Here is a 24327-nt window from a genome sequence, read left to right as displayed (position 1 = left end):
AACAAACATGTGTGCTATGAAAGGGATATATTAAATAATGTTATTACAAGACAGACAAGTAATTTTTATCTTGATAAAAAATAGTGACCTTCTCATGTCAATTAAGAGAACCATTTCACACAATATGTGCTAGAATCTCATCTACAAGGTGTTGGCAGACAGGCTACCATACTAATACATCCCTATAAATGAGTTGCAAATATAAAAGAAGTACCTGAAAGTCATTCAGAAAATTTTTTAAAAAGCTGGCTTAAAGATGCTACATTTGTCAGCTGAAATGCATCTTTCACAATACATTCCTAGCATATAATTTTGTGCATATTATATGGTATAATGTTTTTGTTGTTGTTGTTTACAGAGCAAAAATAAAAAGTATATCCATGTACAAATGTAAAAGAGGGCAAAACTAGAAATATGTCCATAGGACATGAATGCCCCGCTGAGGGTATATTAATTTTTATTTGCTTGTTTATTGTTTAACATCCCTCTCGAGAATTTTTCACTCATATGGAGACGCCACCACTTGCCGGTGGAGAGCTGCAAATTTTGACCTATACTCGGCACTAAGGGCCATTAAGCAGTGAGGGATCTTTTTATGCCAGCACCTACTGTGACATGGGACCTCGGTTTATACGGTCTCCACGTCCCACAGTGGGATTCGAACCAGCAACATTAGGATCAACTCCTTACTCCGCAACTCTAGAGCTTTAACCACTGCACCATGTGGGCATATTAGTAATGCAACATAAAAATATTTTTAGTGTATGAAATTTGATGAGAATATCTTAAAATAGTTTCTTTAACATTGAAATGGAAAAAGTTGGATATAGATGATAAATTCTCACCAAATTCTGTTAAGTGCATAAGCTCACATAAAATTATATTTAATGGTTTCTTTAAAACTAAGCAAAATGCAAATTTAAGAAAAGTGAGGTCCAGGTCACAGGAAAGTTCAAGGTCATACATTTTTGATGCAGTTGAATAGTTCTCACTAATACGCATAAGCAAAATAAGTTTGATAAAAATATTTTGAATGGAAACCGTTTATTTAACACTGAGCTAATCACCATTTCAAGAAAAATGAAGTCAAGGTCAAATGAAATGTCAAGGTCAAAAATGTTGATACAGTCAAATACCTTACATCAGTCTGTATCAGAATATGAAGTTTGACACTAATTTAGAAAAAGTGAGGTAAAGGTCAAAGGAAAAATCAAGATCAAAAAATGTTGATTCAGTTGAATAGCTCTCATCAGTATGTATCAGCAAATGAAGTTTGATTACGCTATCCTGAATGGTTTCTTTAAAACTGAGCTAAACACTTATTTAAGATAAGTACGGTCAAGGTCAAAGGAAAGGTCAAGGTAAAAAAATGTTGATTCAGTATGTATCAGCATATGAAGTTTGATTACACTATCTTGAATGGTTTCTTTAAAACTGAGCTAAACACTAATTTAAGAAAAGTGAGGTCAAAGTTAAAGGAAAGGTCAAGGTACGTTGATGAAATTGAATACCTCTTATCAATATGTATCAACATATGAAGATTGATAAAAATATCTTGAATAGTTTCTTTGAAACTTAGTTTTGAACTGAGCTAAAAGCAAAGCGGAATGGAAGGACAGACAGAAGGTTGAAAGGACGGAAGACGGACATGACAAACTCTATATGCCCCAGCCATATTCATGGCAGGGCAGAAAAATTTCTAGTGTACTGAAATTCAAAACTGCAGTAATTGATAATTTTTTTTTTAAATATAAATTCTATATCAAAAAACATATACAAACTTTTTTGATAATTTATTCTATTCAAAGCAATAAGAAATGCATCTGTCTGCACTGCTTAAAATTGATAAGAAGGTTATGACATAACTAAAATAATGACCATGTCCACATTAAATTTAAAATATAATGAGTTACAATTCACTTCACCTTTTCTTTGGCTTTCATTCCATTGACTTTTCTTTCTTTAAAAAATTGTGCTTGTGTACTACTCCATCTCTAAAAAATAACATACAAATGAAAGTTTATGGCACTCAATGAACTCTCTCATCCCTTCCTTTACTGTTCAAGAAAAAAAAATGCATACATGTACCACAAGCATACTTTAAACATTTAACTAGACTTTATATTTTCATACATAATGTCACCAACTTTATAAAGAATTGTGAATGCATTTTAAAGGTGAGCACATGTGAATTGAATTAAAAGTACCAGTATTTTGCAATACGTAGTATTGCGAGTATCTCGCAATTATCTAACTTACAACCGCTCTTTAATTAGCATGGGAGTCGAGGAAGCTCTAAATCTCACAAGATTTCTGGGGCATAACATTACAGTGGTGACAATGGAATGATTCGAACAATCATTTTGCGGAAACTACAATGTATTGCCAAGAGTTGAACTCCAAATAGTAGATTTGTCAAGTAAGGAAAGTTTGGAGTATTTTATCAACTTTCAAAAGTAACGATTTTCATTTAGAATTTAATAAGAAAAGTCCGCTTAGTAAAAAGTATCCTAAAAAATGCAACATACAGGATTAGCTCCTCTCAAAAATTTATTAGGCTGGTTCAGCGCATGTTTAGCAAGATATTTCTCTAGGATTTCTTTCTTATCAGTCCTTATAAATTCCACAATGATCGATCATGCATTGCATTCAGTAGTACACTGCCCCCATCCAACAGACGTTTCCTACCTCCGTGAAAGAGTTCCACTAATTTAAGTAATCGCGATATCAAGTATTGTTGTTTATCCTTAAACGTATGTTAATAAAAAAAAATTATTTTGAACAGATCAATGCTTAAGTTTTGAGATTATCACCCTTGGTATTCTTTTTTGTTTGTTGTATGGACGAGAGATTTGTTTATTGACAGCTGCTTCTTCATTAAAAGTGGAACTCAAAAACTAACTTATCTTGTCATTGGTCATTTGCAAAATTATTTGTAAAAAACACTGATTGTACACACAGGTACTCTGAAGTTGATATTAAAAAGATTCTTGAGTTTCTGATTGACAATATCTATGTGGTTTTTAGAGACAAGGTCTTCCAAAAATCTCTTGGAATTTCCATAGGTACCAATTGTGCTCCGTTATTATCAAACCTATTTTTGTATTCATACAAAGCAGAATTTATTTAAAATCTTACACATGAGAAGAAGAAAATACATGCTGTCGCCTTTAACATTTAGATATATTGACGAAGTACCATATTGTCAGGTGTAAAGGCCGTAGTCTTGTAATAGACACACCCCCAAATTTGGGGGGAAAATCCTGAGAAAAATGCAGTTCCTATGGATAAAACGCTACCCCAAAAATGCGGATGTATCTCTTATTTTCACAGCACAACTATTCCAAAGAAAAAGTTTAAAAAGTTAAAATATTCATATTATTTCAAAAACGAAAGTAGGATAGAACTTCTAATTTTCTTGGAAAATTCAGTTTACATATAAGCTTTATTTATAAGTATTTAAGTATAGTCTGTATTTTAATTGTTATTTGATTGGTATAAATTAAAAATTAAGTCCTGTATTTTTTTTCCCTATAACCCTAAGCATTTTACAATATTGTGCTGAAAATGCATTCCAAGCAGGTGTCTGTGTTTACGTAAACAAATCATCCCAAGCGTAATTAATGTCACACTTATGTATACAAGTGATACCAGGTAACTAAAAAGGTGTGTAAAATATTTATCATTAAATAAACTTTACTGATTACAAGTGTATTGTTTAAAATGGCAGTTGTTTCAAAACCAAATGGCCGGAAATTGTTATATAAACAAATATGACCTACATTAGGGTCGAGGGGAGTTAAATTTGGCAGTGATGATATCCAAATTAGAAAAAGATAATTTATTTTAAATATACATATATATATATATATATATTTAATTTTGAATAATATTTTAATGGAAATATCTTTTTATATTTCTGTTTGTTGATTTATTTATCAGCGATCTGTCATACGTGACTATCATTCAAGAATTGGGGAATAATATGTAATAAACTTACAATGTGGTAACAGTGAAAATCACTCATAAGAGTTAAGAAAAAATGTCGAGAAAAAGGGGTTGAATTTAGTTCCTATGTAATGCACGCACCCACACTTTTGAACAATTTTTCTGAAAAAAAAGTGCGTCCGATACACGTGACTTTACGATATTAATTATTTCCATTCATATTTCAACACAATTATCCCAATGAGCTTGATAATTTAAAGATACCACAGAGTCCAGGGATCGACATTAACCGTTGTCCGATTGCCCGGGGCAAGTTAATTCCCAGTTAAGGCAAGTGAAAATGCCAATGTACTTGTCCGATTGGGCAAGTGAATATTTCAGATAAAAACTTTTTTTTTTTATATCTTGCATTAGTTTTAAACAAAACAATAACACTTTCTGCCAAGAACATATCAAAAATAGTTTCTTAAGGAAGCGATTGCAAGGCGTCACGTGATCGACTCATGTGATGTTTAAAAAAAGAAGATTTACGGTAACCATTTCCGGAATAACAGCTGAATAAGGAGCGTGATTATGATTACGCCCATGACAAAATATCTTCGTGGCAATAATTTTAAAGCAGAGAAAGAATAATATTAAGATGTGATGTTGCAGAGTGTTGGTGAGCGTCGACGCAGACTTTTTTTTTTAATTCCTGGTTTGTTTTTTTTTCCGTTTCGACACGTCTACCTTTTGTCGTAGTTCTGAACACTGAAATCTATTTCATGAATAAATTTAATTCATATCTGGATCTTTATGTCCTCTAGTTTTATTTAAAATATTAGAATTTTATTTGAGATCGGTTTCTTTCCTATAGGATCTACATCTATGAATCGATATTCATTTCCTAGAAGCTTCAGACGGCGTGATTTTCTCAGTGATTATAATGAATATAGGCCTATATGGATGGACAGATAAATGAATGCGTTTTTCATATATATGTGTATAGACCAGTTTGAGGCCGCATGCTGGACATGAACGTATTTTTAAAAATATCGCAGAGGAAATTGTTTTCCTCGGTAAGATCTTCTCTAGCATTTTCAACTCTTACATCGACCATGTAAACATTGAATCGTCGGCACATTATTGCGTAAACATTTATAATTGTTGTGGTTAAATGTTTTATTCGTCGTATTTGGTAAAAAATTGAAACTGAACACACTTCTTCTGACAGAAAAGAAAAGTTTCTTTTTGCAAGTTTTCACAAATCTAGCAAAAAATACGCGTGTAAGAATGACAGATGAAACTAAGAGAGGTTAATTCTCACAATCGAGGTACTACGGAGGTACCAGGTATACCAGAGAGGGAAAATTGTTTTGAGCATATTACATTTTTGAAAAAAAAATTTCAACTCATCCTGCTCACGGGAATATATTTGAAAAATGAATTTGATTTTTTAAAATTCACGAGGACATAAACAAAGACGTTTCACCTCAGCATATTTCATGAACCGCGTGAGCATGAAGCGCAAATTTATAAATGTCATTCAACGATTATTTTTGAAACAAAACAGTTTGCACTATAGTTTTGACGTCAAGTGTGGCATTATGACGTCACAATGGAGATATGTAGGCTTACCTAGTTCATGAAAAAATGAATTGTTTTCTAACTTGCAATGAATCTGAAGGGAAAATATTTGCAAAATGTAAATATTAAATAGCAAATCATGAAATTTGTCAAATAAGATAATAGTTAGGATTTTTATATTCGGTATATATTGCAGGTACAAGTTCTCTGAAATAACCTATTCATTCAATGTGTTCAAGTGACTCACCCCCCCCCCCCCTTTCCGATTCCAAGTCACAGTGCAGAGAACTCGATGAGTGTTCAGAGCATGAACAATTTGGCCCTTAGACCACTGTGCACTGGTTTAGAATGTATATACATGTACTTATGTTGATATAATAACGGAATGAATATTTTGGAGATGGGGAAATAAAAAAATATGCATATTGTTGTTTTTTGTGTACATTATTTTATATCATTCTGCTATCATTCTGCTCTACGCATAAAATGAGCAACCACTACAAGATTTTCAGGAAAAAATATTTATTAATCTATACGTATTTTCTATAGTTTTTAACAGATTATGCATATTTAAGGTTCAGCAACAAACCATCAGATTAAAATTTATGAAATCTTTTAATATTTTAGGAAAGGGGGGGGGGGGGTATTGAAATGCATGTAGCTTAAAAAAGAATGTGATGACCCCACTTCATATTTTAAACATAAGTCACTTATAATAATTGTTACAAAATATATTAATTTTGGGAAAATTCATTGGGCAATTTTTTGTCAAGACGTTGAAAACTGCTCTTGGGGTGAAAATATTACTGCAAATTTACAATGACTACTCCCCAAAGCAACTGGGGCATTAGTACATCTATCAATAGTTTCCGATACAATTTTTATTTCCGATGAATATAAAGCATGTTATTTAATATCTGGTGAAAATTATTTAATTTGTTTCAATTTTGATACCTGTATGGCATAATTAAAAATTCACTGCATAAATATCAAAATATTGAAAAACGGTGGTTACCATGGCAACCATATCTTCCTTATAACCCTGATGACCATGGTTGAAATTTTCATATGATGATACCATTAACGTAAGGCAAATTATATGTAAAAATGAGAAAAATTCATTGAGCGGATTTTTTTCATGTACCCTTGCAATCTCTTCCTTAAACAAGAATAGTTTGTTTTTTCACTCAGAGAACACCAGTTATTCTCGGCAAACAATGTATTCTGATCAGGATATGTATGTTTCAAAACATAACAACTGTTTTCCTTTAGTGTGGCCTCAGTTTTCCAGAGAAAAAAATCAAAATAATATATATATATATATATTTAAAATATGAATTTTATTTTAAAGAAAATATATACTGCTGCATGGCAGTGCAAGTTTTCAGGATAAATGAAAGGACAGTGGTATACATGTACAGAATTTACAATTGTAGGATAACTGACACATTAACATTTTTTCTTGGCAGTTAACTTGCCAATAGAAAGTACTTTATTGCACATAAATTAAATTACCCATATTTTCTTCTTTCTAAGGTTTGGGCAACCAAGTTTTGCATTTGGACAAGTCAAAATTTGTTGTCCCAAAGGACAAGTGAATATGAAAGTTAAAGTCTATCCCTGGAGTCTGACACATCTGTTTCATATTTTGATAATTTTCTATAAAAAGAGGTTAATGGTAACCTAACAACAAACCTTTATGACTAACTTTTCAATCATTAACTTCCCTTACTTATGCAGCAATATACCCTCATCACCTGCATACAGGGTTCATATCTCTCTGTTGATTCGATTCGCAAGAGCATGCTCTACCTATGAACAATTTCTAAAACAAAGTAAGTTATTGACAAACAAGTTGATGAAACAAGAATATCATCAGTCTTGTTTAAAGTCATCATTACAATAGTTATATGGTCGATACAATGACCTTGTTGCTTGTCAGAAAATACAATCTATCATTAAGTCAAGTGCTGATTGACGTTTTAAATCTAATTTCCAGGCCATTATTTACACACTGAATTGCATACAGATTTTTCTAATTTTTCCCGGATCATGACAGGAAGCACACCGCGCGTGTGACTGGTCAGCAGGGGATGGTCACTCCTCCATGGCACCTGATCCCACCTCTGATGTTTTAGAGGTCCGTATTGTTCTGCTCCTGAATTGTATTGTTTGAACGAACTTTTGAGCTTTAATACTGTTTGTTATCTCCATATATTTCATAAACCTGCTAGTAGGACATGTTCAATATACTGGTCTATAACTGTTTATTTGGATGCACTAATCAGCTCAAAATTTAAATAATAAATACCAAAAATATCTGGGAAAAAAACACACTGGAAAAATCTTATAATAATACGAAGAAAGAAAAATGGATCTCTAATATATAGGCATCTGATCACTGCACGTCAGGATTCTAAATAAAACACTGATTCTTTCCCCTCGTAATAATTTTAAAGATTCCACTATTTTTTTTTAGAATAAATTTGTACAATCTAGGAAGTGTCTTCTCTCAAAGGGATTGATGATTCATTTGTTTTCAATCATCCTAATTAAAACTAGATTTTATAAAATGAAATATGGAGACAACGAATAGTATTTAAGCTCAAAAGTCCATTCAAATTATGATTTGAGCAGTGCAACCTCTACCTCAAAAACATCCGAGGTGGGATCAGGTGCCTTAGAGGAGTGAGTATCCACTGCCGACTGTCACTCTCACTGCCAGACTCCAGATGATTCTTCATTAAAACCTTGGCTGTAACTGTAGGTAACTTGATATGTGTCTCCACCTATCATTAATGATACAACTGCCTGTTTACTGCTTAGAGAAAAGTAACACTTAGAAAAGGATAATAAACAAGAATCTGATATACCCTGAAAATCCTTAATAGTAGTAAGGAAACACTTAAAACATTACTTTCCAAGAAACATGCATTTAATATTACATGTACATAATCAATTTATAAAATTTTAATTAGGGATGGAAATAAATAATATCCAAACATGAAACAGATGTGTCAGACTCTGTGGTATCTTTTATTTCAAGCTCACTGGGGTATAATATATATAGTTGACATATGAATGGAAATAACTATTGATAATATATCATCGATATATCTCACTGTCGAGTTCAAGACCACAGCAAGTGTTTTCTTCTTCTCATGTGTAAGATTTTGAATAAATTCTGCTTCATATGAATATAAAAAGAGGTCTGCTAGCCTAACAACAGGTTGCAATTGGTACCCATGGGAATTCTGACAGATTATTGGAAGACCTGGTCTCCAAAAACTACATATATATTGTCAATCAGAGACTCAAGCATCCAAAAACCTGTATTACTAAAGTATAGCTCAATATGATCACCAAAATCATCATTGCTTGACATAATATGCATGTATAATCTTTCTTTAATATTAATTACATTTTAAAAGGCCCTAATTAAGCCATCATTTTGACATTTATTTAATCATGATTGTGTATACTTTATCAACAATCTCTGCCACTTTCATGCGGATATGGCTTCTTTTTGTGTTTCTCTTGCTGAAGAGCTACAATCTCCAAACTTGTGTATTGAGTATAATAACTTTCATCCTTCTCATATTGGCCTAGGTGAAAACAGATAATACTACAGGTCACTTACTCAGAAGGATTACTTGATTTTGTTGATCATGTTGATTGATGGTAGTCTGCACAGTAGCGCTAGCAGTTTCTTTTTTACCATTTCACTGTGAAAAAAAAAAAACGTGGAACTTATTAAATATTAAAAATAATTACCACTACATTAGCATTGGTGATATGGTCATTGCTCTTTTTTGTAACAAATCAATTAAACACTGCACCTTTATATAGTATGAATTATATTGCATGTACTTTCGATCAATCTATTTAAAAAACATCAGATTAATTACCAATAGGTTCTTGAATTTTTAGTTTCTGTTGCATTGGGCTGAAATTACGAGAAAAACTTTATTTTGAACAAGCATTTATATGTACAGTATTGTACTTGCATACTTAAATACCTACTATAATTAAGATTAAACAAGCATTTTGAGAGTATTGCATTAGCAATACTAGTCCCCTACCTGCAAGTGTAATCTGGTTCCCACTAAAAATTGAATTGCCACAATTCCATTAAAAATCATTGATTAAGAAGCATAACTTGAACTGTAACTCATCAAGATACACTTACATACCAAAACTCAGCTCAATATCTGCAAGCGTTTAGAAAAAAGTGCGGAAAACAAATGGGACAGACTGAAAGAGGGACAGACAGACAGATGGACAGACTCAGAGGAAACCTATAATTCCCTCTGGTTTCACCGGTAGGGGACTAATAAAAATGTAGGAAAAAGCCACCCTGTTAAGCCCTACTTTCGTCTCCCATGGTGAGCAGTGGAAAAAGGTCTTATGCTTGGATATGTTGTACATGTACTTTGTATCAATCTGCACATGCATAATCCATTGGCTAATGAAAGAGGCAATGTATTCGTAATGGAAACTTTTAAATGTAGTGGTAATGTGTACATTTTTTGCAGCGGTAATGAGTATGTAGCGGTAAATAATTACCATTTTGAAAATGTAGCGGTAATGATATTCACCTGGATAAAGAAATGGTCTATCTATTCCAACCACATTTTTGACAAGATAGGGCACTTCTTATTTGCTGTACATATAATTGTTTTCATTTTCACACTGCTTTTTGGGAAGATTGGGAAAATAAAGACCTTTTAGGAAATTTTGGAATAACCATTATACGTACTTTAAAATCATATATATTGGGTTTCCGGTCTTCGTTATCAATTAAATTTGTTTTATAAAACAGAGGAATATGAATAGCAAGTTAAGTTATTACCGGTATATATCCAGCTATATTTTCTTTAATTTTTGGGAGAAATTACTATTGGGAAAATTAACACATTTATTTGGGAAAAAGGCACCTTTCTTTGAATTGGGAGTGGGGCTCTTGAACGGCCCCAATTATAGACAATTGAGAGCCCTGTTTCATATTTGAGAGGTCGATTTATAACCTTCGTTCTTCATTTTTTAAGCTTTGGGTGTGTGTTGATTACAACACATATGTCAAGTGACTTATCTTTAAGTTATTGTCAAAGAAATTTCAAGTCTGTTAAAATCTTAATGATTAAATAACTTGTGCCCTGTACGAAATAAGATTTTGTAGCAAATAATCTTTACAACCGAGCTGCAATTTTCCCCAAGTTATCAGGCTGAAAAAGGGGGTGCATATTTAAACCAATGCATATTATATTCGGCAAGATATGGTAACTGCTTGATTGTCACATTTCAGTTTGAAACATGTTACAAGTTTTATTTCAAAAAATGAAAATATTATTGAAAAAGTAAATACAAATACTCATTGACAAAAAGTATTTACTAGGGATGGCAATTTCTAACCGGTTAACTGATTACTCGGTTGGAACGATGGCAATCGATTAGAAAATCTGCAATCGATTAGTCGTAAAAAAATTATAATATATGTAAAACTGAAGGCAATGTACTAAAATTCATTTTCAAAATAGAAATTCCTACCTAAACATTTAATTTAGCATTTTCATTTATTTATTTAGGCTGATTGGGAGGTCATTATGGCTCTCCAGATTAAAACTGCGGGGTAATTGGTCAGTCTGAGATATGTATACAGTTAAAACATCATGTCGTTACCCCGACTGTCCTCTAATTCTTTAATGATAATAATCACCGTTGAGTACCATGAATTGGTGTGTGTGTATCTTTTGCAGTTATCTATCACATTAGATTATAATACAAACATTGTAAATTAAGGGGATGAAGGACACATGGTCACATGACTCTTTTTATCTACGTCATAATCTCCGTTTATATAAGTCCAAAACGTGTAAAGCGTCAGTTCTTGTATAATTTTTCGACATTTTTTTTTTTACTTAAATTGCCATCTTATATAAAAAAGTAAAAAGTTTTAACATTCATATAAACATTAACAAATTATGAAAAAGATTGATCCACTCCTCTGTTTCCCTAAACTGCACGTCCAACAAGTCGGTGACGTCATACACGATCTATTAGTACAGCAAGATCATACTCGGTGAATACAGGGGCGGTATTATTATGTAAAATCAGGTCATAATCAGTATGTGATGAAATATTTTGAGAAACGGGGAACATAAAAATTATGATTGCATGGCTGATGACAGAAATCTTATGTAGGCATATCTTATTTCGCTTATTTAGCTTACGTGTGACGTCATAGTTGGTTTTTCCCGTACTCAAGAAATGTAAATATGACACGTTTTTGTCATGCTTATGTCCTCTGTAATGATGTCCTGTGCAATATTGAGGTCAGCTTCACCATTCAAAATTTTTATAGTTAACCAATAATTTGAAGGACTTGCATTTCAACATAAATTTAAAAATATTGAATGATAGAATTTTTTGTAAATTACGTTTTTTTGTTGTTGCTTAAGTTGTCTCAAAAAGTACGTAATTTTCCCTATCCAGATGCGGTGTGACAGGATAAAATTGCTTTTTGGAATTTTAAACCTATTCATACTCTGAAATATTTTAAGAGATACATGTCCACTTGCATATTTTTTATATATGCTTAAAAAATCCCATTATGGACAGAGTATTGGGCCCGGAAACATGAAGAATTAAAACTCCACTTAGATACTGCAGGGCATAGTATTTGTCAATCAATATCTCTAAAATAAGGTCAGAAACCTACTGATATAACTGCTTTAAGATATGTGGGACATACTAAATTAGAAATATACAAAATATGAAAAAAATTGAATGACAAGTATTTTTCAGCTCAAGGTCCTTCTTCCCCTTAAGTGATACAATTTAGACTTAGTTTTGATTATGGTGATAATGAAGAATGAACTTGTGTGACATCCGCTCATGAAAATTATCTCACGATATCTCAGGCATGGTTCATGGTTTTCTGAATTTTTTCTTGTCTATTGAAAAAAAATATGCGTGTAGTTTTATGACCAAGAAAGACAAATAGAATGATTTTGACCTCTAACAACTTTTTTAAAGACTTCTTGTGCATAGGAATAGAGGTACTTGAAAAAAGTCAAGAAAATGACATTGTGTAGTTTGATACGATTAACCGGTTAATTGGTCGGAACATTTTGCGGTTTACCGTTAACCGATTTGCAATTCTGTATTCAATTGCCATCCCTACTACAGTGGCTGCAACGTTATTGTTGACAAAAGAATCGTGTAAAATCGATTGTGTAACATGCGTGATCGTTCGTGTAACGTGCGAGATCGTGCGTGTATCAGACTCAATCGTTTGTGGTTTTAATCGTGCGTGATCGTGCGTTAAGAAACGTGTAAATTTTGTTTTGTAAGTTTTTATTGGAATGTTTTTGTTATACAAGCATTTCACTTGTCTGTTTTTTTTTTTCAATCATAATTAAAAAGAAATGAAGCGCGATTTACATAACTGAAAACAGAATGAACTAATTATCGCTTGGAAATAAACAATATAGTAAGTTGTACAATATTGTGTTCTCGTCAAATAGCATGATTTTTTTTCTGATAAACCGTACTTAGATGTTTGATTTTTTTCTCTGATGTTAATTATATTTATTGCTAATTATGGTCAAGATATTTTTAAAATCAATAGATCAAAAATAAACATTTTTACAAATAAATAATTCTCAATGCTTACATAAGTATTTAGTCAGTGAATGTACATTTACACGACATGATTCTCAGGGTTTCGTTTATCAGTGTTATCTCTGGAGGTTACTTTTGATTATTTTTTTAATTTCTGCAAATAAATGATTTGTAAAATAATTGTTGATTTTAGAGATTCACAAATTGAAATGTGGATATAACTTATAATTTAATTCATTTTCATGCCATTTTTTTCAAACTTGTCCCTTTCTGCATATTATGAAATCCAATTCAATCAAAACTCACGGTCCACCTTAATGTACATCTTCTGATAGAACGAAAAAAAAAAAATCGGTTTTCTAAAGTCAGAGAATTACATAAATAATTTTTTGTAATCTAAAATAATTCATAAATCTTACATGTATTTAGTTCCAGAAATATCCATTTCTATTTTTTTTTTCATTTTTCAAAGTTGATGAAATAAAATCAATCATTATTTGAAATCTAAAATAAGTATTAAGCCTTATTTCTTTTTGAAAATATCCATTCCTAAAGAATTTGAACTATTTTGCGTGAAGAATCGTGCGTTTCCGTTAGCAATCATGTAAGATCGTGTAACGTGTAGAATCGTGTGTGTGAAGGATCATTCATGTAACAGATTTTATCATGTGTGAATCGTGCGGAATCGTTCGTCTAACGTGATCGTTCGTGTAAGTTGTCAACAATAACATTGCAGCTACTGTATCTACTAAGTGGTTAGTATGTAAATTGTAACTGGTTACAAAACTGGTTATGAAAATTTTAACTGGTTATGATCTTTCTTAATAGTTAATAAACCAGTTAATCATTGCCATCCTTATTCTAAAGATACTTTGTGACAAGTTTGGTTTAAACTTGTCCAGTAGTTCTTGAGAAGAAGTTGAAAAATGTGAAAAGTTTATGCATGACCCAAGCCCTTGCTTATGCAAAAACATCCAAAAACAGATAGAAATAAGTTACCATGGTTACCTAGGTAATTCAGTTAACTTATATCAAACCACACATTGTCATATAAATAAGACTAAGACTAAGTGCTTTTCAAGGGTCCAGATCAGCATTCAGTCAGTATCAAAGTATCATGGTCTTTAGAGTTTTGTATATGCCTTTTGTCTTCAATGGTAACCTGTACTTATACATGTACTTAAATATGGCCATTAAGGAGACCACTTATAATTAGGCATAAAGTAGACCAGTGAGAAAAATTGAGTAAATTGAATTAACCATTGATATCAAGTATATACAGTATATAAATATACCATTCTAATGATCTTATTCACTATATGCATCAATACCCTGTATTATATTATACTGCATATCAAATTATAACTTATTTATTGTGTCACAACTGAAGTGTTGCTGGACTGAAAGACATAAAGATGGACAATATGTGAATTCTATAGAGCTTTATCATTTCATGCAGGCCCTAATTAATATTCAATCAGCGATAAAGTACCTTGCACTTAGATTTTTATATTTACCTTTGTCTGCTATAGCAACCTGTACTTATACATATGTTATACTTAAATATGGCCATTGAGGGGACCACTTATAATTGGGCATAAAGTAGACCACTGAGAAAAATTGTTGATATCAAGTATATACAGTATATAAATACACCATTCTAATGATCTCATTTACTGTATGCATCAATACGGTGTATAGTATTACACTGCATAAATTAAAACTTGTTTATTTTGTCACAACTGAAGTGTTAATTGCTGGCTGAAAGACATAAAGATGGACAATGTGAATCCTATATAGCTTTAACATTTCATGCAGGCCCTAATTAACATTCAATCAGTGATAAAGTACCTTGTACTTTAGATTTTTTATATTTACCTTTTGTCTGCTATAGCAACCTAGTTCTTATACTTAAATATGGCAATTATGGAACTGCTGATAATTGGGCATTAAGTAAACCACATAGAAAAAATTAATATACTTAATGGGAAAATTTTACTGTACTCACTGTTAATAGCAAGTACATTTATACACATGTATTATAGATATATACAGTGGTGCCTTGTTTATCCGGACGCCTCTTTGGCTTAAGTTTGGTAAAATAATATTGATTAATTTTGAACTGTTTCTTATTTGGGCTAGTAATTTTTTCCTAATCAGTAGCCCCTGGGCTAGTGGGATTTCCAGGAAAATTTCAACCCCTGAAGATAAGTATGAAAAAGTCATTTCTTGAAAAATTACCATCCGGATAAAAGAGTCATTTTTCAATGAACTATTACGTTTTGTAGTAGAAATCGACCGTTCAGATGTGGAACACGAATTTCTGGATTAATGAGACAGAATGACATGGAAAAAATCTATTCCCGAAAAATAGCATCTGGAAGGTGAAGTGTTCGGATAAACATGGCGCCACTGTATATACCATAAATGACTATGACCTATGGTACATATAGTCAGAGAAAAGCAATCAATTAAAGCTGAACACATCTCATAAATAGGCATACACCATATTCGATTATATATCATCTACTATATCAGCACCAGGGTATACTCTTCGCATTTGTTACACCTGACTGCTTTATTGTCACAGGTATCGGAGTGGAAAGGTGACACATGCTCATGCTGGTTATCTTGCATTGCCTTTGTTTATTTATTTTATTGCAGTTACGTGTACTTGTGTATGTTTGTATACTGCACTGACCTGTGCGACTGTTGTAAGTTTCATTGGCATCTTTCTCTCCTGCCGTGAAAGAAGTACACAGTAATTTTTTGTCGCTACCCAGAGCTATGTAGCATACATCAGTCTGTCTATACAGACAGGTGACAACAGATTACACTGAACAGTGACTAAGTGAGTGGCTTATATAGGGACCCTACAATATAGCGTGAATAAAGGAATATGGCGGAAAAATTCCTTTTACACAGTGTGTTCAGATTTAAAATCACTAACTTTAAAGCAAACTAATGGATTACATACCTTTTCCCATAATTCACTTCAAATTCCTACTCATCATGTACGGCTACTTCAGAATCTCACATGTATACATTCTTTTACTTTTCTATAGGAACATTATTTCCTACAATGTACAATCACATTTTAAAACATTCAAATATTACTTCCAATTGGACATAATTGGTAGTTCACAAGCTAGAAAGCTCACTCAGTAGTTGGATTGATTGTTTAATTGTATGTCGTTTTACATCCTGTTTAAGAATTTTTCACTAAAATAGAGACGTCACCATATAATGGTCAATAATCTTTTCAACAGTTTTTTTCTAAAGAGATTTCAGGCTGTCTTTACTGCAATTGTCAGTCTACATTACCACCCATTGTGGTATACTGATCCCGATTTGTTTTCATAGGATTTAAGTTTTAGTTTGTGTGATAACTGGATATCAAAAAGTTTCAAAGTAGAGTGTCATGAGCTCATCAATGCTAATTATCAAAACACTACTTCTAGAAAATCAAAACATTTAAGTTAAATTAACCATTCAAAATATTTTTTGAAAAGTAAAACAAAGGTCAAAGTCAAGTGAACTATAATGCTGGTATTTTTCATTATAATTTATGATAAATTGTGCACATGCTATTAATAGCATAGACTTACCTCTTTTAAATTATCAAAAATATGCTGAATATTGGCACTTTAAACTTTTTTATAAGTAGGTCAAAGGTAAGTTCAAGGGTCACAAGATTGGCAACCATGGTATTTAAAAAAAGTCAGAGTGCCAAGCAAAATATTAACCAAATATCAAAAACAATTAAACCTCTTACAATTCTTGAGATATAAGGTGTGACAGATGGACAGACAGACAGATGCCAGGTAAATTGATCTCTAGGTGTTGCACTGCTGTGCAGTCGACTCACAAAAAATGTTCTTCAGACTTATTTATCATTGGAATGACTAGTAAACACCAAACTGAACTTAACCTGCTTAAGTGAGCCAGTAGTGCCCAGTACAGAGCAACAAGTGCTGTGAACAGCGAGTGAAGTGTGACCGATTGATTGAGTGTTGTTTTATGTCCCATTCGAGAATTATTTCACTCATAAAGAGTGAAGGGTTAAATAATTACAATAAAATGTAAGGAGGCAAGTCTGCCTCACCATAACCTGGTTCTTTGTGGCCCTATTTTTAACCTTCATACCCATCTCCACTGGGAATTCATTTCCTCCTCCCCCAACAATCACGTCATGACTCCATAAGCAGCCAAAGGCTGTAATGGGCAACTAGTTCATTAACAGCTAGGGCTATCAGGAATTCAAAGTCACTGAAGTTCTTTTGGTTTTTATGATACTATCAAACTATCAGTCTATCACTGAGTATCTGCATGCTTTAAAAGTTAGTATTTACCCCTGATTTGCTTTAATTAAAGCTTTTGTGTCTATTTTCTGCTAACAATTTATTTACAGTTTATAACTAATAAAGCAGCAAATATACCTTACCCCATGTTGCAGATTCTCTTCATCCAAGTAATTGATGTACATTGTACTTAATCTCTTCATCTGTTCATCTGGATCCTTTCACTGCATTCATACAGTACCAGTAACTGTTACATATGGATATATTTTCTTGTCAAAGCTGTCACTTTTTAGGCACAATTGCTAAGTTTGCATCTTTATCAGCATTATTTATTAATGAAATGACAAATTCCATCAGACACACCTGCAAAAATGAAAACAAAATCTATTAATTTACATATAATCATGTCCATATTCTCTTGACTTCATTATTATATAATTGAACTGTTTTATACTGCACTGCAAATATAAAGGGCTGGGATAATACACTTTCGTCTACTATTCTATATCTAATATACTATATTAGGTATCACAATATTTATGCTACAATACAGATCACAATATCTTTAATCGGTTATAATTTTTTCATTTTATATTAAAATGAGACAAAGTTTGACACCATGCATATCCAAAGTCTCTAAAAATTTACAATTTTAGTCATGTATATGTGTTATGCAAGGGTGTATCTGTCAGTATTTCCAAGATTTATCAAGCATGACATTGAAATTGATACAAATATTTTGATTTCAGCTTTTCTTTTTCATGAAGTTCGACTTAAATATTCTTTGATAATTTTTAAATCAAAATAAAATCAAAAACTTTTAATTTCTTCATTTTATTTGCTTGGGAAATAATTATTTTTTTCTTTTGTATTTGTACGAGTATTTAGTTGAAACTAGTTCTACATGTATATTAGCTAATCAGTGAAAATCTGTATGTTTGATTTACTTCAGTTTACATGCCTGTGTGTGCATTATATTACAAATCATGAGATCTGTGCTTGTAGGTTTATGTTTTAAAGTTATTCATAATTTGAGAATTATTGTCTCTTTTTTTTATTGTCAGTATATTTAAACCAATATTTTTTGGTTTTACAAAATAATATTAATTTATATTTTCTTTTTTAAAAGAAATGATGCGAATTATAATTTCAATTTTAATTTTGTTTATATATTGTTGCTGTGATCTCAATAACCTAGATTAGAATGTTCTAATCATTAAAATGATATTGTCCTACAGACCTGGTTTAAAGATAGAATTCGTTCCGTGTATTGGCAATTTATCAAAATAAGCACAGGGATCGACATTAACGGTTGTCCGATTGCCCGGGACAAGTAAATTCTCAGTTCGGGCAAGTGAATCTTACGACGTACCTGTCCGATCGGGCAAGTGATTTTTTTTCTCATAGAAATGTACATATTTATTTAGTTCACATTAATTTATGTAAAAAAAACAATAAATTGAAGACTTGATTTTTGCCAGGTACTGACTGACTGACATTGTTTTTGCATTTGGAATTCCTTGTCGCAATTTCTGGATTATACCTTTCATTTGAAAATCAGGTTCGTTATTGCGTTTTTTTCCCTGGTAAACGTGCTGTTCGTCTAACATCTAAAATGTTAACTTATTTGGAAATTAGATTATTTATTCACTCACAGAATATAAGTACAGTACATGTAACACGATGTATCCTGATCAAAGTAAAGATCGATGTAGCAACTATCTTCCTTCAGCGTTGTTTCACAGTTATCTCAGCAAATCACGATTCACAAAAGAATCCTACCGAAAATAATTTTTAAAAATATGAATTTTATTAGACGGAGGGTTATTGCTATATGGCAGTGTGTGTTAACAGGTTATATTTACAAGGACAGTGGTATATATACATTTATATAACATTTTTGAAGAAGTTTTCCCATTATATCACAAATATGATATTTTTATCCATATGCCCTGAAAAACTGCTGAATCACGCCGGATATAGTTATATTACACCGGAAACAGTTATGTTGCCCTCCCGAACACCGTTATATTCCCTCGCGTGTAAACATTCTGCATATTAATTAAATCGGGTTCGAAATTCACAGAGGCAGTTGCTAAGCAAACGTAAACAGTTCCGCGAAAATGAAAATGTCTGGAAAACGTCTACGTCTTTTTATGTTCATTAAATTCAGAGGAACTAGATAGTTTGATTGAGGAGAAAAATTCCGTAAATACAACAAAAGTTATAAGCACAAGTGTCAGCGTGCTGAAAACATTCTGCAATGAAACAAGACGGAATATTTCGGAATTATTTATAGAGGAAGAGAAATCAGCCTTCATAACTTTCAGCCGTCCCCCGTTATCATTTTAACAACAAAAGTGTTAATGTTCCTTAGCATTATTATCGAAACTATTGGTACCCACCAATCAACTATTTAAAAAACAATTTGCATGTTTTTTCCAGATATTTACACAGGTCCATAGTCTTCAATACATATGTCAGATTTTGTTTTTTTTTTAAAATGTTATATACCATATATTACATGACTTCTCGGGCAACAATACCAGAATATTTGCCCCTCGGTGACAGGAAAGCCCTGGAGTGTTATGTCGCCCTCTGCCTTCGGCATCGGGCGACATAACACTCCAGGGCTTTCCTGTCACCTCGGGGGCAAATATTCTGGTATGTTGCCCTCGAAGCCATGTAATATATGTATAATGTACAAATTTACCTCACCTTGCCAAATTGACGTAGTGTATTTGGTCACATTTTTTCTTGTCATAACATTTACAGTGATAAAAAAATTCTTCTGAAGTTCTTTCCTTATTTTGGGCAACAAAGTTTTGCATTCAGACAACTCAAAGTATGAGATCACTTGCCCGAAGGGCAAGTAAATCTGAAAGTTAATGTCTATCCCTGAAGCAAGTTCGATAACTTGAACTGACTGCATTTTCTATGAACAATCCAGAGAGTTCCGAATTCAACATGGCGTGTAAAGGACAAGATAGGCTAAGACCCCTTTTTGGCCCCTGGTTTGGGGTGTTGTTTAGAATGATACAACAGTTTATCAATAGAAACCTGTTGTCACCCCTGCCAGAAAATGAGTATTGGTTCTAAGTTATGTGATACATACAGGTCACAGGAAGATCAGAAAATATGTCAATTTCCGAATTTTCTCATTTTATGCAAATTTTCATCGATTTTACAGCACATTTTGTTTCAGAAAACATAGAGCACAAGCTTGCCTATCTACCAAATTTATATATTTCATATACTAGTATCAGATGCATCTTATGTATAAAAATCTCAGATAGGCAAGCTTGTGCTCTATGTTTCCCGAAGTGAAAAGTATCTCAAATTTGAGGATATTCCAATAGAATTGAGAAAATTCAGGAAATTGTCCTACTTCTGCACTCTCTTCTGGTCTCCGCGTAAGCTTTGAATCAAAATTAGTGCTGGTTTTAAAACAAGCATCATTTTTAGTTCTTAACTACAAACTATCACTATTTTAACTATGTTCTGATTTTTACATCAGATAAGGGGCCAGACTCAGCCGTTACCATACCTTGTCCTTTGAAGCGAGGAAAAAAGGTTGAGAAAATGAGTTGAATTTTCTTATTTCTATGGATTATTTTTTAGGTTAAAAGGCATATAAAATCTCAAAAAGGTTTGTTATGATTAATTTGATAGTTATTTTCAGTGCAATTTTTTTTGTAATCATTTCTGAGCGGATCCTTTCCAATATGCTACATTGCTAGTATATGGGACATATTCTAACTGTGGTGATCGAGGGCTTGTTCCGAGACAAAGTTAGATTGTTCTAACTAGAAATAATCCAACACATATATCTTGTAAGTCGAACACATGTATTTCGCAAATTCAATTAATAATTCCAAAAAAAAGAAGAAATCTTGTAAAAAGGTATTCCATAGAGAAAATTACCAAGAAAACGTTGTAGCATAACAAACACTGACATATACTCGAACAAAACTTAAGTTAAGTATGAAAAATAATCAGATAATGGGTCAAAATCACACCAGTGACCACCTACCCTAATCAACTGTTATCCACAAAAAAAAATTATATACTTATATGTCAATCTACTTCCAAAATTACATGTTTTCCAAGATCTTACAAAATTATTTTTACAGTATGTCTCTTCAAATATTTGTTTTCCTGCTTAATAGTACTGATCATGCTGATCAGATGATAATGGGTGGGTGATATTAAGATAGTATGTCCTCATAACCTTTTAGTCCCAGACCTATGAACCAGTGATTCATTTTGAAAATGGTTATCATGGGTCCAAAGGACCCCCCTTAATGACAACAATGAGTCCCATGACAAAATCGGAGCATCCAAATCCAAGGGTCATATATTAGATATTACAGAGGAAATTCTGGTGAAATATAAAAAGTTATTTCACGAAAGAGCAAATGCTTTATTGTTGCTGTGAGTAGTTTTATAATTTTACTATCAATTGTCCAAGTAATAGTACATGATTTTGTGTCATAAATATAATATATTGTCAACTGTGCACTTTGGTTCTATTTTTAGATCGTACATACGATCTCACACATTGTAATGTATCAGTCATAAAATGCACAGAAGCAGAATGAAATAAAGAATTTTTAAGAAGAAATGAAAAAACAGTCAGAAATAAAAATGATTAAATTTTAAACTTCTTAGCTTGTAAGGAAAAAACAAAAAAAAACAAAAAAATGATACAGGTTACATGTATAGCTTTTACAAAGGTATAGTATTCGCTTCAGAAATGTTCCACAGTATAGACATAATCAGTGATAATCGAACTATGTTATCTAACTTTCAAATATTTTCTGATAATTGCTGGTTAATTGGCTGCAATTGTGAAATCTGACCTGTTGTTGGCAACCTTATATATACCTGTTAAAATTGTTCATGCATATCGCTTAGCACATGGATATGATGCAATCGGTCAAGTTTAAAATCGGATTATACCAAATAATACACGTTCTTCTATAAATTTATTGCGTCCATTGGGATGCACATTTATTAAAATAATGCGTCCTGAGCAAAATTTGTGCATAATTTACGCAGGATGCACACCAAAATGAATCATTGATGAACACCATATTTTTTTAGCGCAACATACAAAGAACTATGTAGCAACCTATGATCTACAGCACATGTAATTTTCATAATGCTAGCTCACATCATAAGGAATACATGTATGACTAGCTGCTTGCATGGCGCAGTGGTTTAAGTGTTTGCTTTAGAGTCACAGATAAAGGAGTTGATCCTAACATCACAGGTTCGAATCCCACTGCAGGATGTGGAGACCGGTGTTCAAATGAAACTGAGGTCCCATGTTGTAGTAGGTGCTGGCATGAACAAAATTACTCATTGCTCAAGGGTCCTGAGTACAGAGGTTCTCAAGTGCTGGCTTTTCAATATGAGTGAAAAGTTATCGAAAGAAACATTATAGAAACATATAAATATGACTATAGATAATTATCTTTTCTTACCATTATGGATGTTGTGCATGTCCCTTTCGATAATGAAAAAAATCTTTTTCTGTCAACTTCTCATTTTCTCACGCGATTTTTTCTTGCTAATCTTCTCTCCAACATACCGGAGAAGGTATTCTCGCATGTTATGTGGTACCGAACACACTATAATAAAAATAAATGCATAAATGCAAACAAGTCAACAAAATCTAATTTATTCAGAGACTTGGTTTAAAATGTCTCAGACTGTCATAAATCTCACCCTAGGGAGTTAAAAATTTCCTCAGAAATCTTGTCAGAATTTTAAAAATATAATTTCAAAAAAAAATTCATGGGAAAATATACGGCATATATATAGCCATTGTACAAAATGCAGGAATTAAACTTTCCTGGAAAGTTTAGAAATTGAAACTGTAAAAATATTATCATAATCATACCATCAAACCATGTCCATGCTGATCAAAAGACTCAACAATGTATTAACTAACCCGATCAAAATTAAACTGAACCCGACCGAAAGTTTCTAATCTACATATACATGTAGATATACAAGTAATATATGTAGACTCTGTATAACAATTTTATTAAAATAAAAAAATTATTGCTTGTTATATGGTTTTATAACTAAATTGAGAGTATAAGCAAGTTAATTTCTCCATGGCAACTGCATAAGATAAACAGTATTTTTTTTTTCATTATATGTTAAAAAAAATGCTTAAATTGATCAGGATCTGTTTCATATGAATCAGGACTTGTTCAAGCTTGACAATGACAACAAGCAATTTTTCTTAGGGTCTCTTTTATTATTTAATTTCAACTTCTTTCTGAAACTATGATTATCTTCTAATATTTCTTTTCAAAATGAAACACTTAATAGGTTTATAAATAAATGAAACATTAAAAAAAAAATCAATAAATACAGGCCCGTAAGAAGCAATTTCAGTTTGGGGGAGGGGGACAGCCATGCATTTTCTTTGGGGGGCACTAACAACCAAAAATTCCTTGACAAGCTTAAAAAAAAAAGGTCATCAGGCGTTTTTATTGAGGGGGCACAAGCATATAGTAGCTATGTTTTCTTTAGTATTCTATATTTCGGCAAAATTATTGGGGGCACCCCCCCCCCCCCCCCCCGTTCCTACGGCCATGAAATAAAGTTTTACAAGATTGTTAAGTAATAAAGACAATGCAATAAATTCTGCAAAGTAATTCAAATAGTTGAGGTAATTCTTACTTATGTGTAGACTGATTTACTAGTACTTTCATAATTATAAATATATTCTCCCATAAAATTAGAATAAATTCATGATAAAGGAAATAATTTACCCTGAACGTGTTGAACATGCAATACATTTTTGAGTCATTTAAGTTGTTAAAGACAAAATTCTCATTTGCCCAATTAAATTTGAGATACATGTACT

At 32.2% G+C, this 24327-nt stretch overlaps 1 long non-coding RNA gene across 1 annotated transcript; it reads right to left on the bottom strand.

Annotated features, from left to right (window-relative positions):
- Positions 1 to 23371, bottom strand: LOC133180809 (uncharacterized). Its single transcript, XR_009720392.1, has 6 exons — positions 23347 to 23371; positions 22928 to 23074; positions 17582 to 17801; positions 16115 to 16214; positions 9155 to 9239; positions 1 to 1994 (listed from the first exon to the last, which is right to left on the bottom strand). It is a non-coding gene; the product is annotated as an uncharacterized LOC133180809 (long non-coding RNA).
- Positions 23372 to 24327: the final 956 nt, after the last annotated feature.

Source organism: Saccostrea echinata, unplaced genomic scaffold, assembly GCF_033153115.1.
Source record: "Saccostrea echinata isolate AGI-Se365-2 ecotype Australia unplaced genomic scaffold, CSIRO_AGI_Sech_v1 ptg000001l, whole genome shotgun sequence".
Lineage (NCBI taxonomy): Eukaryota > Metazoa > Mollusca > Bivalvia > Ostreida > Ostreidae > Saccostrea > Saccostrea echinata.
The sequence above is the reverse complement of the archived record's forward strand: the minus strand, read 5'-3'. Positions and strand labels throughout refer to the sequence as shown.